We start from the raw sequence: 16,022 nt of genomic DNA on the forward strand, positions 1-16,022 counted from the left end.
CTGTGACAATGAGACTGTCACAGGTCGGCTCAGTAGATCGGGAGGTGAGCGAACACATACCGGCGTTCGATCACCTAGGTATACTGAGACAGCCGGGGCAGATCCCGACAATGCTGTCGAGATCCACCCAGCTGTGTGAATAACAGCTGTCTCTGCCTATGTAGAGGCAGAGCCAGCTGTGCCTGCCCCCTCCCCCGTCCGTTCCGCCAGTCAGCGATGGAGGAGCGGGGAGGGGGGGAATCCCTACGGGGAGCAATGACTTACAGTCAGCGCTCTCTGCAGGTAGATGATCGAGAAGTGAGCGAGCGACTGTACATTTGCTCAATTCCCGATCTATAGAGCTGATGTGTGACAGTTTCATTGTCGCACGTCGGCTTGAACTATGAGAAAGAGTGATTTTCACTCACCTCATAGTTCTCCTTTAAAGGCAAAACTTGGAACAGTGAATTGTATCATCCACCTCTCTAAACCAAAGGTGGACTAATTATGAAATTCAGGAGCCAGTTTGTCCAATCTAAGAGCCAGCAGGATTTTTTTTTTTTTTTAGGAGGCAGCTCCATTGACTACTAGAGAAACCTCATAATACAGATGCCAGCTGTAATTTTTAAGGACCATTGGCTAACTGGTTCCTGAGATATATCCAACCCTGCTCTAAATTGCCTCCTAAGCCAGGTCTGTTGGATAGCCAGACTCTGAATCATAGTTATATGAGACCTCCATTATCAATGCGTTGGAGGAAAGTTAGCCAGTGCAGCCAGTAAGGTCATTCCCATAATGCAGTGGGAAAAGGAGACAGGTCGGTTACTATAGAGAGCATTGATTGAATCCATTCGCCCCTCTTGATAACAGAGGCCACTTGATAGTTCTGTTGCTTTGGAATAACTAGTGGCAAGTAAACATTCAGCAGATGGAATGAGGAATTTGGTCGGTACATGTTCAGTGAAGTGTCCGTGAAGTGTGGTTATAAATTAATGAACCCCTTGCTACCTTTACACTGGAACAGACAAAGAGCTAAATACGCGGTTATAATACATATGCTCATGGTTACACTGTAATATCAGGCAGCCATTTTTGTGATGCATACACTGTGTAACAGTAAGATCACTCTGGTTTACCATCATTGCTTCCTAGATCAACTTTCTTCTTCCTGGACAGAAGCAGTGATGCTGATTCACACTCCAACGAGGATGCTGTCCAAGGAGAAGTGACATAGGAAGCTCAGTTGCCGAAACGGGAAACATTTCTAAATGGGGCAACTATAATGGTTTCTGGTTAACTTTATTTATTTTTACATTTTTTTGTAACATTTATATATATTTTAACGGTTTTATACATTTTTATTTATACAATCTTTCTTTTTATATGTAAATATTTAATATATGACAATTTTCAGGACGCTATGGGCTAAGAAACAGACAGCAGATGCCGCTCCCGCTTCAAAGCTTGCTTTGTCTGATTGCAAACGCAGAAGGAGCTGTCTAACAAGGGAGGAGTCTTTGCTTTGAATCAATCATTGAGTGTTACGTTTCAACTTGAGCTACAGGCTTTTTATTTTTCTTTTAAAAAGAGAACTACGGGGTAAGTGTTTTTCCCCATAGTTCTCTTAAGGGTCACAGGAGGACATAAACTAGCGTCCTCCCGTGACCCAAAGCTCAGTATATAACTACAGCTCGCGGTATACTGAGACCGCCGCAGCCGGGACGGATCCCGGCATTACTGTCGAGATCCACCCAGCTGCGTGAATGACAGCTGGCTCTGCCTATCTAGAGGCAGAGCCAGCTGTACCCGCCCCCTCCCCTGTCCGTTCCTACAGTCAGCGCTGGAGGATCGGAGTGGGTAGGTGGGGAATCCCTGCAGAGAGCCGTGAGTGACAATCACGGCTCCCTGCAGGAGATGATCGAGAAATGAGCGAGCGACAGTATGTGTTTGCTCACTTCCCGATCTATTGAGCCGACGTGTTACAGTTTCATTGTCACATGTCGCCTTGAACTATGTGATTTTTCACTCACCTCATAGTTCTCCTTTAATCAGAAGTTGCTAAGACAACCTATAAATGTGAGAAAAATGCAGAATATTGCATTTCATATTTACATGGCTAAAAAAAGAAAAATCTTCTTTTTTTTTTTTTAACCAGTTGACATCCGCGGTGTTAAACCCCCTTCCCATCCAGGCCATTTTTCAGTATTCAGCGCTGCGGTACTTTGACTGACATTTATTCCGTCATGCAGCGCTGTACTGAAATGAATTTTATACCCTTTTTTGGGGACAGATAGAGCTTTCTTTTGGTGGTATTTATTCACCACTGGGGGTTTTATTTTTTTACTATATTAAGGAAAAATTACCGAAATTTAAAAAAAAAAAACAGTTTCCCCTATATTAAATGATAAAACATTTATTATTACCCAATTTTTTGGTAAAATATAAAAGATGGGGTCACGTCGGGTAAAAAGACACTAAACATGTCAAGCCTTAAAATTGCGTGCGCGCGCGAAACCTCAAAAAACGATAATACCCAAAATTGGCCATAGGCGACGCTTTAAAAGCTGTTACCGCTCATCAGTTTAGTGTTATCAGTGATTGATGGCCCTAAAATGATTGCTCTCACTGCGACGTTCGCGGCGATATGTAACATGTGTAGCGCAATTGTAATTTTTGCGCGCTGGGGCACCGGACGCGTATTTACGTTTATAGGCGCGTAAACGTGGGGGTGGGGGAGTTAAACATTTTGGGGGGTTTTTTCCCCTTTTTTTATATGTGACTTTTATTTTATTTTATTTTTTTATGTGTTACTTTTATTTTTTTTTCTTTATATTTATTTTTTTGCACTTATTGTTATTGCTATTATATAGGGGGATAACAACCCCCTATATAATAGCAAAGGCACACTGACAGGTCCTCTTTATGGAGATATTAGGGGTCTCTAGGACCCCGCAAACGAGCACATATAGGCGATCGGCGGGCTATGGACCCGCTGATCGCCTATATGTGAAACACCCGGTAACGGGTGTGTTTAATCGTCGGGTCTTTTCTGCCCGTGCGTGCCCGCTAGGGGGCGCGCGCGAGCAGAAAAAAATTGCCGTCTGGAGACGGCAAGAGGTTAAAGTCCTGACATACTAAAGAAAGCATGTACAGCATTTAACTACATTCCCTCTACCCAGTGTTTTGCTAGGCAAACCTTTACAGCTATTAGTCTGATTCTTGTAGTAAAGCCAAGAAAACCGACCCAAAAGTAGTATTTAACGTATTGTTACTATATAAGAATGCTGCATGCACAGACTACTATATTACATATAAAACAATATAAAAACAGACAGGCTGCTACAATTCCACACACACACACACACACACACACACACAGACGCACCTACTAATCTATCCTTTCTAGTACGTGCAATGGTTTTATGCAATAGGATATACTAAAGTCACTTAGCTTAGTTGTTGTTGCTTTACAAATTCTGTTTGGAACAGGACTTTGTGGCATTTAAGCGTTCTCAGGAAAATAGCTTCTTGTCGTGGCTTATTCTTATCCTTCTGTTCCAGTAAAGTTCTCTGGTCATAGTAGTTCCTCAGTGAAGTCCTCCTACGGCTTCTGCCAATCCAAGTTGTTTTCTAGTTGCCTCCATTCACTCGCATGAGGAATCTACGATTGGTCCAAAGAACACAATCATATCTTTCTGACGAGAGTAATTGAATGGCAACTGAAGTCTCTTTGAAACCGTTGTAAACGAATGTTTTGGCTCTTTTCTGTCCCTGAGAACAGTCCTAAATTAATATGATCTTCATCAACAGCCCTGGCATTCCCAAAGTTTCTAGCATATCAAAGCGAGCATTGATCCCAGGAAGACAACACCGCTTATCATAGCACTGACCCCTGTCAAACCTACTGAAGACAAAAGGGGATCTAAACCATAAGGCATGACAGTTGGCCTTCGCATAGCAATGGTATCTCTTAATTATGCCGATACAGCTGTTTTACAGTTCCATCCATACCTAGGTGGTATACACATCCTGTTTAACCGGCTGTCCCTACATTTTCCTCTACTGTTGGAGGTGCTGTATGTGTGTCTGGAAAAATGATAATTTTTTAATTTAAATAAATATATGCAATACACTCAGGAACATGTGTCATCTGCCTGGCTGTGCATTGTGGAAATGTAACTCGCATAAATGGCAGGTACAATTGTAAATATTAGGGATGCACTGATAACGGTTTTTCGGTATTGAGTACAAGTACCGATATTTTTTTTATCGAAAGAACACCGGCTTCACTTGCCGAGGCTGCCTGGCTTCCTGACCAATCAGGAAGCGAGGCGATGGGTCATGAAGTGCTGTCCAGCTTCCTGATTGGTTAGGAAGCCAAGCTGCCTAGCAACAAGTGAAGCCGGCTTCCTAGCCAATCAGAAAGCTGGGGGGCACGTCATGACCCGACTTCCTGATTGGCTGCCCAGCTTCCTGATTGATTAGGAAGCCAGGCTGCCTACCAACAAGTGAAGCCGGCTTCCTAGCCAATCAGGGAGGCGGATCATAACCCACCGCTCGTCTTCCTGATTGGAAAGGGAGCCGACTCCATGCTCCCTTGGCACTGCCAGTCAGAGGGAGATCTCCCTCTGACTGGAAGTCCAGGTATCATAGGTAGGTATCGAAATATTTGGGCGAGTACGAGTACTCACCCAAATACTCAGTATCGGCACATCCCTAGTAAATATGCATTTCAACTGTGTACTTAGCGGTTTGCCTGGAGTTTCCCTCTAACAATTAATTCTCTTCAGTATTCTGCTTTGAATGTCTTCCTTTAAAGAAAAATAATTTGAGATGGGAGCGTTGGGTCTAATCATGGCCATATGAACCCAGCTTTTATTCATGAGCATCTGTTGACAGTAGAAATCCTAGTTTTGTGTGAGGAGGACCCTCGTGAACTGGAACTATGCACATTTTGTGAGAAAGTGAACTTACCCTTTAAAGCTGAACTCCAGTCTATCTGGTGAGGACCTGTATATAATTTGTACTACTGTCTGTGTTTCCTGTTGGGAAGGATTTCCTTAGCTTCATGTACCAGTGTTAACAGGAGTTCTCGGGAATACAAATTCTTGAATAGAGTGAGATTGGAAGCACAGTGTTTTTTTTTTTTTTTATTGCTGGAAGATGTTGGGAGAATAAGAGCGCCACAGCAACATTTTAGGCCCCATTCACACTGAGCGATTTATCGCGCGGTAATTCCGGCGATATCGCTGCAATTTACCGCGTGATATCGCTCTCCAATGCATGGCAATGGGGCTCTGTCCGTCGCGGGTCGTGCTTCGCGGGTCGTGCGTCGCTACAGCAGGACCCTTTTTGGAGCGGATTTTGCCGCGATTCTAGCTTGCTCAATGCAAGCATTTGCGCGATATCGCTCGACAAACGCGCGATATTGCGCAAAATGCAAATCGCGCAACAAACGCGCGATTTGCGAATCGCTCAGTGTGAATGGGGCCTAATACGTATTTATTTATTTTTTTTCCAACAAAATTTATTTTTTATTTTTTATTTTGTATAGTAGTAAATAGAATATTGCAGAAAACACCAAAAGTTGCACAATGTGGATATACATGTAACATACTGGGTACGAATATTCACTTGATCATATTAAAACTTATGTGCACGGACAACAGTCCGGTATGCGTATTAACGGCGCATGAAACTGACTTCACTAATGACCCAACCTAGCCCGATAGGATCAGCTTGTAGCTAAGCCGGGCCCTTCTGTGGTAATCTTATCTTTTATACGTATTTATTTAATCTTAGAAGTCCAAAAACAACAAGCCAATGTGTTTCAGGGGCGATATGGCTCCCTCCTTCCTCAGGGCTTAAACTACTGATTTGAATGGAAGGTGTGTGTTATTAAAGGGCACATGGGAATAATTTTGTCTTTTGTTCCAAAAGCATGTTTCAGCTGCTGGTTGTGTACAGTAGATGTCTATAACTAGAATGATTGTACTCTACAGCAGTGGTTCTCAACCACCAGGCCGTGGCCTGCTGCCGGGTTGCGGCTTCCTTTCTGTCCTGACAGTTACTGCTGTCACACCAGGCTTGTACTGGCCCGCCAAAGGATCCTCCAGTAAGCCTCTGTCCTCTGCGTTACAGTAAAAGACCTAATGCTACTACTTTTTATGAATGAAAGCACCCTGACTGAAATACCCCGTGGGCAGATTGATCTGCACTCAACAGATCTGAAAATAGTAAGTTCAGTACCAAAACTAAAAACCATGATTTGGGGAGCCATTCCTGGCTGTGGCCCATTATTACCCTGACACCAATGATTTGAGGGGCTATTCACTCACGGGGACTGTGATCCAACTATGTCTATTTAAAGTGCATATACCATTGACACCTATAATTTGAAGGACTACTGGTGGCTACTTTCTCACTGACACCAATGGTTTGGGTGATTCTCCTGGGATCACTATCCCACTGACATCGATGATTTGGAGAGCTATTCATCCCTGGTGGCTACATTCCCGCTGATGGCAATGGTTTGGGTTGCTGTTCTCTCCTGGGGGCCACTAGCCCACTGGTACCAATGAATTGAGGGGCTGTTCTCCCTTGGGTACCACGATCAAACTATCTGTTTTGTATAGCAACTCATCTTTTCCACTGATTATTCCCATTTTAATACATTTGAAATACATATTTTGCATTCCCATACGTTTTATTGTATGAGTATAACGTGTTTTTTTGTTTTTTTTACTGTTGGGGCGTGGAAGATTTTGGAAGAATTTACTGGGCCATGGCCACATTAGATTGAGAACCACTGCTCTACAGTATGGGCTTACCTTGGCAATGAGGAAAGGAGATGACTTCTGATCTAGCACCTCCCACCTCCATTTTTTTAAGGTGGATATTTCTGTCCCTGTTGGGGAGATATTGAAAGTGGCCCCAGGTACAGGAAGTGAGGAAATATCTGCCCCAACAGGGACACACACACCCAGCAGTAAAAACCTGGAAAAAGTTTCTTTCCTCACTAGAAAAAATATATTTATGACTGGAGCTGGGCTTTAATAATTCTATACAAAGATATCAGGAAAGAATGGAATATGCTTGAAATGTAAGATAGACAATTGTATGTACTGTATGTGTATGCCAAATCTAAGTTTTATTTTTGACCTGTATTTATAAAATTTTTCTTTAATTGTATGTTTTCCCACTGCTTCTGTTTTACTGTTGTATTTTTATCATTTTAAATTTTGTATCTTTATATTACACAGAAACCATACACAAGGACTGCAAATTAAAACAAATCTTATTATTGGTGTTCCAATTTTTTGTTCATTTTTCTTTCAGTACACAGGGCTGTGTGAATGTGGTAGTGCTAAGAGGCATAGGCTATGAAGGTAAAGGTTTGTGGATGCCCCTCCAAATGATTGAGTTCAGGTGTTTCCAGGGAAGGGTACTGTTAATGTTACAGTATGCAAAGACATTTTAGACAATTGTGCTCTTCCATCCTTTTGGTAATAGTTCGTGGAAAGTATTTTTCTGTTCCAGTATGACTGTGCCCCATCCATAAAGCTGGAACAAGATAAGTCACTGCAAAACCAAAATCCTTAATATGTTTTTTTTCTTATGCATAATTATGACATCACATAGTTCTCCTTAGGGTAACAAGAGGACACAAACTAGTGTCCTCCCATCACCCTAGGCTGCGTGAGTGACAGCTGGCTAGAGCCAGCTGTACCCGCCCCCTCCCCCGTCCGTTCCGCCCGTCAGCGCTGGCGGATCGGAGGGGGGAATCCAGCCCCTCCCCTGTCACGGCAGAGAGCCGTGACACGATCGAGAGGTGAGCGAACGCCGGTATGTGTTCGCTCACCTCCCGATCTACTAAGCCGACCTGTGACAGTCTCATTGTCACAGGTTGGCTCCTTTAATTAGGAATTTTGGTGTGCCTGTGTCTTATCTTCTTCCTGATTTGAATGGCGCCATCCGTTTGTCACTGAAGCACCCACTAAAACTTTGCAAGGACTTCTCGGTCAGGTGTGCGATGGGTTATGGACAACCATCCACAAAACCAGCTCCATATAGACATGGTGTGGTGTGGAGAAACTTGAGTGGCCTGCACAGAGCCCGGATCCCCGACCCTACTGATCACCTTTTGGGATGGATTGGAGCGAGCCAAATCTTCTCATCAAACATCAGTACCTGACGTACAAATGCTCTTTTGGCTGAATGGACAAAGTTTCCAACAAGAACACTCCAAACATTTTTAAAAGCCTTCTCAGAACAGCGGAGGCTGTGATAGCCACAAAGGGGGCAACTTCATATTTATGGCCATGGTTTGGGAATCATGTTCAACAACCAGTTTGATGGTCAGGTGTACTCAAACCTTTGACCATATAGTGTACTGAGGACTATAGATGGCTTTTTCTTTCATTTATTTATTCTGAGGAGTGCTGATAAGAAGGGTTCTTCCCCCCCAGGTACATTGTTTTTCAGTGTCTGAAATGTGGCACAGTTGTTTTTGATGCAGTACCAATGTCTTCATCTTGTGAAGTTTTAATGCCAAGAAATTCTGTGTGATAGATCCAGCACTGAGGGCTTGGAGTGCATATGATATTTGAACACGTAAAGAATGATACATGTAAACCTAATTTTTTTGGTAACTTAACCTAATTCTAAACCCTACTTAACACAATAGCCATATTTGACACAGACATTCAATATGTATAGTATTGTATGCCAGAAAAACTTGCCCTGAATTAACCAAGATGGGAGCTGATATTGGGAGAGAGACGGGTCTTCCTTTTTTCCATGGCCAGTACATCAGTATACAGTCTCTATGCATAACATTGCAATACCTAGTACCTTGTTGTCTATTTCAGTAATGTTATGAAATATGTGAAGTTCCAACATATGTCAACCCTCTCCTCCCTCCATCATGACCGGCCAAGAGAGCAGTCCCTTGATGATGTTGCAAGGCAGCATAACTGTGCATCATGGAACATGTTCAGTTCATTTGACCTATGGCATCACCTTGTAGCAGGGGCTGGTCTTAAAGTGAACCTTTGCTTTGTCTACCATTTTTAGAAGGAGGTCACCCCTCCAACATGAACAAATCAGTTATGTAACTTTAATAGCCTTTCACAGATTTCCGCATGTCACATGACTGACAGTCACATTCACATGAATAAAAGCTGTTCCCCCCCCCACCATGGCTGCTATTTCTGTAATTTCTCTATGCCCCACAATGAACATGTGCTAGCCAAACCAGGGCCTGTCCTGTGATAATTTGTACTGCATGTACCCTGCATCTACGACATATAGAAATCGGTACAAAAAAAATGAGTTTTGAAACCGTACAAATATAATTAATTTTATTGGCAGCTTAATAAATCTATACATGTAAAAATATTCATTATGAAGCAAAACAATAAGGCTTATATGAACCTTTTGTATGTACACAGTTGAGGAAGCCATGCTGTCTGAAATTCATACTCACAACTCTGTCTTATATTCATGTGACTGGTGAAATCTTTAGTAGGCACCTGTGAGTTTTTGGATTCTGATTTATAAATGCTGGAACAAAAAGGGGAATTTAGGGGCAGACTTAAGTGCCCTCTGGACATTTGCTGTAAAATCGGCCAGAATTCAGTTCGTGGATTGCCCTGCAGGCACCATCTGGCTCGATTTTTCAATTGACTTATGTCAAAGGAGCAACAATCATTGTTTGGCTATTCTGGCAGCCACCAGAGTCGGCTGCCAGAATACCACAGCCGGCAGGGAAGATTTCTCTATCCACACTGTTTAGTGTAGATGGGGAAATCAAAATATTTCTCTTGATCAGCCCATGGGGCCAACTTTAGTCTAGTCATACTGGAAGTGGGTTGAACAGGGACTGGGGCAACCTCAGGTTATTGTAAAGGCTGCTCTTCATATCTATCTATCTATCTATCTATCGTGAATCAATGTTCGTACTTGGGCATAGATGAGGAGCTCAAAAACTCTTCTCACACAGGGGCCCTTTGATGCATATGACCGCCACTGAGGGCATTTTTGCCCATTGTATTGTTTTTTGTTTTTTTTATGAACTAGCAAAAGCCTTGCCATTGGCTCCAGTTTTATAAATGAGATATTTTGTGTAAATTGTATACCGACTGGCCAGCTCTTCTGTGTTTAACTGATTCAATTATGTTACTGGTCACGTCATGTATTGCCCCATTTCCAGTGGGCATTCCTTTGGAAAGCACATTCTGGGTACCCTAGACTCTAATTGGCCACCGTCACTGGTTCAGACTTCACGGCACCTCTTGTGGTCAACCAGAAGTCATAACTATGGAGGTATAAAAGCATTCAAACCCCATCCAAAACTTTTTATTTTGTATAGAGTAGATAAGGGGACTTCTTTTTGTTCTCTATGTGCCCATTTGGGAGCCTTCTTACCTCCTGGCTATTTGATTGGTATCAGACAGAACAGGAAGTGAACAAGATCTCCCCACTTTCAATTATTTGATGAGTGTCAGAACTGGAAGTGAGAGGGCTCTCCGCACTTCCAATAATGACAGGTGGTCAGACAAAACAGGAAGTGAAAGGAATGTCACCACTTCCAAATATTTGGCAGGTGTCAGACAAAAGAAGAAGTGAAAGGGATCTCACCACTTCCAAATACTTGACAGTTTTCAGACAGAAAAGGAAGTGAGAAGGGATCCTTCCAATGTGACACCGAAAAAAATAAAAACCCACTGGGATTAATTTACTAAAGGAGTAAGTTGAGGCCGTTCACCTAGCAAAGTGAATGATCGTAAATAAGGTGAATCTGTTTTCACCAAATTATGTGGCCATCCCAGCCCCTGCTAAACCCACATTTTAAATCAAGTTCTTTAGTAAATCAACCCTGTTTTCTGGTACATTGAGAAAGGATTAGAACCATCCCCATTAGGAAGTAGATTTCTTACTGTATATTGGCTCAACAAGCACATTTGGTGCCAGATATTGATGTAGAGGACAGTTCCACATCTTGGGCAAACTATATAAATATATATATATGTATCATCACCCACCCTGTAGCTCACATATAAGGAAGCAACAAAAATAGAGGATTGTGATCTCCATGATTAAACTGAATCTGTCCTTTAGCACAATTAAAGGATGCACGTCTCAGAAAAGGAAGATGACCCCCACAGCAGTCAGGACAAAAGACAGGGACGGCAGGAAAACTGGAGAAGATGAAGCTGCAACGAGAAATGAAAAATATGATGTGACACTGAATGTTTTTTGAGGTGTATGTCAGGGCAAAATAATAATTAAAAAAAACCATTTGCAGTACGAACACATTTCCTTATGTTTCATCTCTTTAAAGAACCTGCAAGCACAGAACCATACCACTTGATCCTGGTAGAAATACACTTGGCTCCCAATTTCCTGTTCTGGGCTAACACAGTGCCTTTCCTGGACTAAAATAGCAAAGAATGGTGTCAGCCCTGCCATTGTCCTTTCTGAGCTACAGGACACCTCTCCCTTTCCTCATTTCCACAACGTAGGCAAGAGGTATTCTGTGATCCAAAGGAAGAACTGGAGGACTGATTAGGGATGCCACAGGACAGCTTTGGATTTCAGGCAGGTATTTTTTGCCCTGATAAATGCTTCCAATAGTATATTTAACAGACCAAAAGCAATCAAATAATAGAAGTTCATTGTGGAGTCTACATACCTTTGCTCCGTCATTTACATGAAAGTCCTGATATTAAAAACCCTAATATCATTGGTCAATAACTATATCTTCTCTCATCTCTGGATGAAGCCCCGCCTCTAGAACCCAGGACATGCTTAGGGAATCCATCACCATCATTTTAAATCTCACATTTTAATAAGAAAGAGGGTCTATATCATAGTTATTGGCATGGCGCAGAAGGTTATACTTACTGGTTTTGGTGGTGGCAGTGGTGGCGGTGGTGGCGGAGCTACCGACAGCGTCCCGAATTCCTCCCGTGATACCCAAGCCCAAGGTGTCAAGATCAGATTGTTTCTGGCTTTTGATCCATGTGCTGACTGTCACGCTGGATTGCTGGCTGAGCAGATCGGCAGTATTATTGCCAAGCAGGCTCTTTACATCAGTGACTGTGAGGCTCTGGTGGGACAAAAGATAAAGATTAGACTGTCTCGAGAAACGGGTGAAACTTATGAAAACCGCTGACTGTGAGACTTTGTAAACCATGGAAACAAGGCATTTTGTGTTATGTGCAGTATGTCCACCTTAAAGAATATCTAAAGCTTTATTTTTTATTTTGGATAATGTAGGAGAGGGTTAAAACCCCAGTGTTACCTTGCTATACATGTCTCACTGGTGAGACTTTCCTTAACAAAAAATGGACATTTCTGCAAAGTGAGGGAAATGTCCTTGTAGACAGCTGTCATGAAAAAACTCCTTCACTAGAAGATATCCCCTCTATTCCTGTTGTGGTGACAACTCATCGTTTGGAGTTTCCCCTCACTCTCAGATCAGTAAATGATGAATCCTGATTGGTTGCTGGGGGTCACTGCACTTTTCCCACAAGTCTTTGCTTTCTTGAATAAGCCTCAATGGGTCATAATTGCCTTAGTTACACTTACCACCACTGAGCTCGGGTTCAGAGTCGCAAAGGTTGAGACATCCATGCTGGGACTGCTGGTGGCAAGTGCCTTCAGGTCTGCGGATGTTGCACCACCTGAAAACATAAAAGGGGTTAGCCTATAAGAGTGGTTTTAAGGTAAACTTAAAGATTTTCCTTTCATGAACCAGAAATGTCTATTATTTTTCCTGAAGTTTTTACTTCTCTACTAAACAAATATGGTGGAAGAGGGAACGATGATGAAAAAAACCTCATATTTAAAAAAAAAAAAAAAAAGCATGGAGAGAACAGGACACACCTTGAGTCCATAAAATGCATAGAGTGTAAGGTCATTGTGAAAAAGCTTTTAACATTTATGAAAATTGAAGACCACAATTGTTCATGTACACATGGGCCTGTATGATGTGCATTAAATACGATTTGGGAAAGAATTTTTGAAAGCAGTGGTTAACATCTGAGTTGTATCTTACAGGGAATGTGTTTTTAATGCCAGCACTTGAGTGGCACCTCTACCCATCACACAATCCAACAATATGGTGTTGTTGTCCAATCACTGGGCTTTAGGCCAGGTTTACACCATTTTCCGGACCATATCTGGAATGCGGGGCATTGCCACTTGCTGCGATTGTATCGCGTTTTTACTGAGATTTTGCCGCGTTCCCGAGCTTTTTTTTTCTTTAGCTTAAAATTTGCTTTCAGGTGAGGCCCAGTTCATTTGCATGCATTTGTATGTGTTTCTGGTGCATTTCTTTGCATTCCAATCCAGACAAAATGAGACAAGCAGTATTTTTTTAGTCTGGTCCAGAACGGACTGCGCTGGTGTGAACAGAGCCCAGAAGTACCATAGGGATACATTGGGATGCTTTTTTGGTCTGGGAATAAACTGTTCTGGTCTGGACATAATCCGGACATGGTGTGATCATCTCCCGACCAGACCTGATTGTTTCCGGACCTAAAATGCATCCTAATGTATCCCTATGGTACTTCGGACTCTGTTCACACCAGTGCAGTCCGTTCCAGACCAGAAAAATACTGCTTGTCTCTTTTGGTCTGCTCTGGAATGCACTGGAATGCATGGAAACGAATAAAAAACACATGCAAATACACTGGACCGCACCTGAAAGGCCTTTTAAGCTAAAAAAAACCTGCAGTAAAATCATGTGTAAAACGCAATGCACCTCGTTCCAGATCTGTTCCGGAAAATGGTGTGAACCTGGCCTGAGAAGTTTAAAATCCACTGGCAGCAGGTTGTGATGCTTCCTAGTAAAGTCCGCTTCCCCCCTCAAAGTCTGACCACACACCGGTAGATTTTCGTATGGATGACATACGAAAGAAATCTGGTCAGAACATTTGATAATGCCATCAGAGACTTGATGACTGTCGCTCGTACGTTTGTTTTTAATTTTGGAATGAATGGAGTTTCCTAAACGAAAACAACATTCGCTGTTAGAATTTTATTCGTTCGAGAAAATTTCCCACCCTGCAGTTGAAAACTACTGTGGATTTGACCCCATTTAAGAGGAACTCCAGGTATGCAAAAAGTTAACCTTTGCAGTGGGGCAACCCAAGGGGTAACTGCTTATTTTTCTCTAGGAGCCTGAATAAAGAAGATATGATCACCTGATCCCCGATCCTGCAGCGGTGAGCGCTAACCTCTCTTTCCCCCCCCTCCCCGCTCTGGCTGTGGTATGTCACTCAGTGTCCTCACGTCTAATGCAAGTGAATGGACTGTGTTAGATGTGATGATGTCAGTGGGGCTTAGACCGCTGGATCCTGGGAAAGAAAAGGCTGTGGGTACTAGTTTAGCAGCCAGGCAGGATTGAGGATCGGATAAGTATATTTCTTTTATTTGAAACCCTACAGAAAAAACAGGAGTTAACCCCACTGCACATGTTAACCTTTTGCATACCTGGAGGTCTCCTTTAAATATTAGAAAATTTAACGAATGTTCTAACAACATATTCTGATTAAATTCTACTGGTGTACGGCCAGCTTTAGTCCAGCATTCACTTCAAAGCTTCCCCCCCTCCAGGGCTTCTCAATACCACTTCTGATTGGCTGACAAAATGGGCCAATCACCAAGTCACATTCCCCAGGGCAGAAGTCTTTACAGTGAACTCCAGATCTGGAGGAGAAGAAAAGTTTACACAATAGGCGTCACAGGGACATCACAAACATTAGACACATCATACGTTCCATGTCAGGGCCATCACCAGTTTAGAATCCTGGTTATTAGATCTTGGTTATCCCAAATGCATCTGAAGGCCCTCAGTACTCTTTGCTTGCCATGTACACAAACCCTAAGGCCACTTGCCAAGAGTTTACCTTTCCCCAACCTTTGCAGAATAGAGTCAGCAAATCACCAGGTGTTCCAGCAGTGAGCTGTCCTCACCGTGTCACTCACCTAGATATGGCTTTATGAGGTTGAAATAGGCAGACGTTTGGTTGGTCATGTCCTGATAGGCTGCTTTGGCCGTAGTGTACAGAGTATCCTTCACCGTCTGGCTGCAGGCTGATACATCTAGAGGTTGAGCATCACTGCCGAGAGTGAGGGAAGAACATAAAATTCGTCAAGTTTAGATGGAATTCAAAACTGAAAGGATCAAAGTATCAAATTAGTCAGCTTGCAAAAGCTAAATCTACCCCAAGTGAATATTTTAGTTTTGGATACATGGCAGTTGAAACTCCCAGTGGTTTCTTTAATCACTTGGTGGCTCCAATGAGGTTTCTGCAACCAAGCACCTACTGCAACCACTGTTGCTGAGTTGGTGACAACCAGCAGCTTCGCAGGAGGTGGCTGGGACCGTCATCGGCAGTGATCGAGGAGGCGGGGCCCGGCGATCGAGGAGGCGGGGCCCAGTGACGGAGGAGTCGATTGTGGAGGAGAAGGAGGCGGACAGAGGATCAGGGCTGACAGGTAAGAGGGCTTGACCGCCCGCCTGAGACCCTGCAGAGCCTACCATAGAGAGTCTATGGTGGGCTCTGCAGGGTCACCCTTAGGTGGGCTGTTTGGGTTATCAGGTGGGCATAACTAGAAATCACAGGGCCCCATACCAAATTTTGCTATGGGGCCCTGTAATTTCTAGTTATGCCCCTGACCAGAAGGTAAGTAAACTGTCTTTTATTTTACAGGGCTGGTCTTTTTCTCTTGCAAGTGGCCCTGTGGTGACAGAATATGATGTTTCGAACAAGTCTGTCCCTGTACAGATAGCTGTAGCAGCACATTACTAAATTCAGTTTGAGAATATCCATTTTGAATAAATATAGATAGATAGATAGATAGATTTATTTGTCACATACACAATCGTACAAGTATGATATGCAGTGAAATGCTTACACGACTGCAAAAAGAAGAAAGAAAGAATACATTTTAAATAAAACTTTTACATTGCAAAATAAATATAAGTGTTAAATGTAAATATTAAAATTTAAATTTGACTAAAAATGCTA

This window comes from Nanorana parkeri, unplaced genomic scaffold, assembly GCF_000935625.1.
Source record: "Nanorana parkeri isolate BGI_ZX_2015 unplaced genomic scaffold, ASM93562v1 scaffold1075, whole genome shotgun sequence".
Taxonomy (NCBI): Eukaryota; Metazoa; Chordata; class Amphibia; order Anura; family Dicroglossidae; genus Nanorana; species Nanorana parkeri.